The sequence below is a fragment of the Plectropomus leopardus genome, chromosome 2 (assembly GCF_026936395.1).
Source record: "Plectropomus leopardus strain MGB_pleo_1.0 chromosome 2, ASM2693639v1, whole genome shotgun sequence".
Taxonomy (NCBI): domain Eukaryota; kingdom Metazoa; phylum Chordata; class Actinopteri; order Perciformes; family Serranidae; genus Plectropomus; species Plectropomus leopardus.
Genome location: NC_142177.1, coordinates 41,394,530 through 41,400,529, shown reverse-complemented (window position 1 = coordinate 41,400,529; position 6,000 = coordinate 41,394,530).

The following is a 6,000-nucleotide window of genomic DNA, read 5'->3' as shown; positions in this document are numbered from 1 at the left end:
ACATAATTCATGTACCAGTGCAAACAATCAAATCAGGTTAAGTCCAGTGTCCTCATGTTGGTATATAGAATATATTATTATTATTAATAAAAATAAAAATAATAATACGTATGATAAATCTTTGTGTAGCACTCTGCATGTGCTGCATACATGAACAGATGAGGGTACAAGTACAATAATACAGTTTAATAAGTAAATGAGTTTAAGCTCATATAAGCAGATATAAAGTAAGAGTAAAAGAAATAACCATATGTATAAAACAGATAAGACAATAGAGAAGACGATCTCATATGATAATAATAACAAAAAAATAAAAAAATAAAACACAAAGTGCTGTCCAAAAAAACAAAAACAGTCATTCTGAAATATACACATAAACATACACATACATGTACACACAAGGACGACTACAAATACTATCAACTATCAACTATCAACTATCAGGAGAAGCCTTACAGGTATGAAACAGGTAGAATGCCAATAAAGGAACAATCTCTTGAATTTTAAAAAAACTAAAACAAATCCACTGTGAAATATGTGAATATAAATTAAAAATATAAGACCATCAAATGGTAAAACGAAGGGTAGGCTTTCATATAGAAATGAGTTTTGAGGAGACACTTGAAAATTTGCACCCAGCGCCCTCTGAAGGGCAGAAGCTGAAGGAGGAGGAGGAGGAAGAGGAGTCACACAAACTTTTGTGCTTTTGTGTTAAAAGTTGGACAATGTCCCCAAATCCAGAGTCTGTGTATAAAGAGCTGCTGTTACGGACAATTAACACTAAAAGTTTAGAGTCAGCTCGTTAATCTAACGGACCGCAGAGCTAATGACCAAAGAATGTGCCGTCCAAATACTTTTGGACAGCAGCCACGTACTGTAACAGAGCAGTTTTACCTGAAAACTGCAGGTTTCACCACTTTAACACAAAATGCATTCAATGTTAACACATTTTGTGTTAAAGTATCAGAAGGTGCAATAATTTAACCCTTTGAAATCTGGATTGACAACACTTTTTTTGCTGCATAAAATGAATAAAACATAAACTAAATAGGTAAAATAAAAAAAAAAATAACTGTCTAATAGGACCTTTAAGAACAGAGTTTACAAAGTACTTTGACAAACAAAATGTAAAATGTAAATGAAATAAAATGTCAATATAAAAATCATACAAAGACACAGACCAAAAAACAACAACAGAAGCAACAAAAGCAATAAAGCCACAAAGTAAAGGAAATAAAACACATAAAACATGAATTAAAAAGGTCAAATAAATATAAAGAAATAAATAGAAAATCCCAAATTGGGAAATTCTATAGTTATAGCAAAAGTTTAAAGTTAAAACAAAACAAAAACAAAACAAAACAAAACAAAACAAAACAAAACAAAACAAAACAAAACAAAACAAAACAAAAAAATTAGTGTTAGTGTACTCTCTAGGTATATGATAAAACTCTATAGATTATCTATAAAATATACATTGCAAAAATATACTATATAATCAAAATAAATTAAAGTGCAAATACTGAAATAAAATAAATCTAAAGCATAACTACTAGTATATACTTAAAACCACATTCGCCTATTTTATTGACTAAATAAATAAACAAATAAATAAAACATTTAAGAACAAAACAAAAAGTAAAAAAAAAAGTTTTTGACTCCTGGTAATGCAAGAAATGGACTGTAGCCTCACCCTGTGTTTAAAAAAAATCAAATATTTTAATTGTGTTTCAATAAAAAAAATGGAAATAAAAACAAAAACATATTTATTTATTTATTTATTGATAGGAGAAAAACAGCTGCATGTAGATGTGTGCAGCCAGATGTTAAAAAGCTGCAAACTGAATTCACAGCAGGGACGCAGACCTCTGATTTTTCTCGTTGTTATAAGTCCTTCCAGGTGTGGACAGAAGAGGGCAGTCTTTCCCGGCAAAACACCTCAAACTGGTTTAAGTTTCTATACATAGAGCACAGCAGTGACACACACACACACACACACACAGACACATTTCACCTCTGTATCTCCTTGCACCTATTGTCAGCATAGTTATAATGGGAACATTCCTGTGTGTGTGTGTGTGTGTGTGTCACCTGTTTAGTCACTTCTTTCCTGCCTCTTTAGGGCCTCTTCAACGTGTCACTGCTCACACACACACACACACGCTGACGGGGGGGCAGCTCCTAATATAACTATGTTAACAATAGCAGTACACAAACACACACTCGCGTAGCGGCCCATCATGTTGACGGGGACACAGCAGGGACGGCTCCTCACACACGCGCTGATGGTCCAGCCCTCAGCGGGCAGCTCAGGGCCGCAGGTCCATATATAGAGTCTCTGCTGGTAAAAACGGTCTCTGTGTGGGTCTGATGAACGTACGCCGACCCTGACACCTTCTCTGCTGATGCAGCTACCCTGTGTCCAGTCATAATACATACATACATACATCTATATATATATATATATATATATATATATACTGTGAATACACACATACATACATAATAGTCACGTCACGTCACGTCACGTCACATAATATAATATTTTCTTTAGTGTATAATCACCTGAAAATTAATATTGTGTTTTAATTATGTTACAATGAGTAGTTTATATCTACATAGGGAGCAGGTCCTTGTCTACAGAGATCACTACGTTGCACTGCCATGTTTCTACAGTAGCCCAGAGTGGACAAATTAAACAGGTGACGGACATTCATGTTTTTGCGTCAACAATCAAAGTTAGCCCGTCTGCGATGAGCAGTGTTGGGAAAACACTTTTAAAACCCCCCCAAAAAACATGAAACTGTTTTATTAAGATTTCTCTTTATCTTGGCTTTTATGCACAATTTTGCCTACATTTTATTTTTTATACACACACACACACACACACACACACACACACAAAGTTTACACTTAATAAATAAATAAAGATATAATAATAAAAATAATAATAATAATAATAATAATAATAATAATAAAAATAATAATAATAATAATAATAATAATAATAATAATGAATCAATGACCATTGACCATCAACAGGTCTTTACAGGGGTTACTGTTTGTTTACTTGGTCACTTTATTTATTTATTTTTGCCTACTTTATATTCCTTTTTTTCTGCAATTAATATGTAAAATTGTAGATATTTGATTTTGGGGTATGTGGGTGTGTGCATATATGTTTAATTAATTAGAGTATAAATGAATAAGGAAGCTGGTTTATTAAATTCAGTGACTTTTTGGAGAAGGGGATTAATTTCTGATCATTTAGTTTCTTCTCACTCTTTTTTGAAAATGTTAACAAAGTCATCACCAATTTAATTTTTTCTTTTAATTTTTTATTTTTATTATCTTTAAATATTACTTCTTTTTTGTTGTTTTGTTTGAATAATCTTTTTTTTTTGTAGTTTCTATTTTCGAAATAAATCGAATAAAATCAATTTGACAGAAGCGTTCTGATTGGTTTACTCTGATGACGTCGCGTCAGGTGACCGTGGGAATGCGTCATGCGCGGACAGCGGAAGTCAGCGAAAGTTTGAAAACGGATGAACAGGGGACGGTAAACAACAAACAAACAAACAAACAAACATGGATAACAACGGTGGAGCTGCGAGGGATTCAAACATTTTACGTCGAAAACACACCGGCTGTTTTTGGAAACGCGTTTCTCCGGCGAAGAGCTCGGTGATAACGGTGCTAACGCTGCTAGCTAACCGTTAACCGTTACCGAGCAGCGGTCACTTTTTCCCATCTGGACCGGGACCGGACCGGCTGCACCGAGAGGACATGGACACCATCGGGACACCGAGACAGAGAGAGAGACACGGCCCGGCTACAGACATCTGCTACCGCCGGACTACCGGAGTCTGAACCGACACCGAGGCGGAGGAGAACACGCAGCCGCCCGACAGTGACCCCGAGGCGGCCAGCAGAGAGCGGAGGCCCCGGCAGGTAGGCCCCCATCATTTATCTATTAAGTTTTTTTATTTTTATATTCTTTTAATTAGCATTAAATACACAAATACGTACAAACCAGCAATACTATCCCCCCCAAAAACGATAAATCAACCAATAAAAAAAGAAAAGTTAACAAAGACTCTCTTTATTTATTTATTAATTAATTATTATTATTATTATTATTATTTATTTATTTTTATTTTATTATTTATTTATAGCCTATTTAATCTAGAAAAAAACCTTAAAAATAATAAGTACGTGAATGAATGAATGAATAAATAAGCATAATAACAAACCATTCAGGAGAACTCATAAATCCTTCAATATTCAAATAAGGGTTAACAAAGACAACATACCTCTATCTATCTATCTAGATATCTAAATATAATAACAAATACAAAAATAAATAAATAAATGTGCATAACAATTAATCATTCAGGCATACAGGAGAGTTCATAAATCATTCAAAATTCATAGGTTAATGAACAGAAATGTTTGGTTGCAGGATAACTTGTACGATGTATTTATCCACATCGGACATTATTATGAGTTACAGGAGGAGAGACAGATGGAGAAGAAAAAATAAACTTTATTTGTGTTATATATTTAATCCATTATCCCATCTTTCTTCAAATATATATGTTTTTGCTGTAATTGCAATAGTAATCTTCTCATTTTTTATGTATTTCATCCACAAGATCTTTGCATTTATGATGATTTAAGTTGTCATTATTTAGACAATTTCTTTCATGTGTTTAATTAAGTTTTATTATTAATACTTTTTATTTTTTAGCAAACTACATATGTCAGGCCAGAAGTGACTGAGAGGACTGTTACTATTACGAGGGGGCATTTTTTACTCCATAGAATAAATATGACCAACAAAGAAAATCACATGAACCAGAGCACAGTGCTCAATGTAAGGGACTGTTCTTTATTTATCAGAGCTGGGGAGTGGCTGGCATGTGACTGAGTTTTAATTTTTATTTTTAGTTTTTCATTGTCTTGTTTGTTTTCTTGCACTGGCTGTTGAATACTTGTAGATTGCTTTGGTGGTTGTTCAAAATCCGCTGCATGAGCTGAAACTTGATCTAAATGCAGATGAGACCGAGCTTATGTTGTTTTCCAGCTCAAAGACGAGGTCACAAAGTGTACCGCTGGTGGTCAGCGTGGATGGGAAAGAGACAGAGGTTTTTAACTCGTACAGATACCTGAGTGTTGTGATTGATGACTCCCTCAGTTTTAAACCTCGTGTTGTACCTGGTGGAACAGCTGAGGCTAAAACTGGGTTGTTGTTTTTGGAAAAAGTTGTTTCTTCTTTTAATGTAAAAAATCATGTTGTTGCTGCAGTTTTTTTTTCTGTTGTATGTGCACGCCTCTGCTCAGTGTCTCCATATGGTCGATACAGTTTACTGTGCATCTCAGGTAGGACGACCTGCTCTGGTGACCTGTAGACTCTTAAACTGCTATGCCTTACTACTTTACTACTACTTTACTACGCAGAAAAGTACGTTCTCATGAACTCTTCATGCTCAGGCAGAAATTGGAAAAAGGGCTTTTGGGTATTCTGCGCCCTCAGCCTGCAATTTGTTGCAGAATGACTTGAAACTCGAGGAGCTGGTGTCCTTACATGTATTTAAATTCAGTAATATTACACGAGAGGGGGAGCTTCAAACCCATTTATGATGTTAAAGCATGCCTTCAAGTGTAATATTGCGATTATATTACTAACTTAAAAATTCATAATCAAAATGTATTCATGTTTGGGGCAGTTAGCTCTCAAAATTAAAAAGCTTTTAGTGACTATTATGTTCTTTATCATTAAAATACAGTCTGACTGTTACTTTTCATAATTTGAGCTGTAATTCACTGATACTGTGGAGTTTTTTTGACATCATGTTATCAATACATTATGATTCTGCCCTGAAATGCTCCTTTTCCTCAATTGTGGGATTTTTGTAAGAGCAGTGATTCAGAGGTGGTGGAGTAATATTTAGGTGATGAGGAAGGTTTGCTGTCATGCAGATTTAAACACATCCTAAA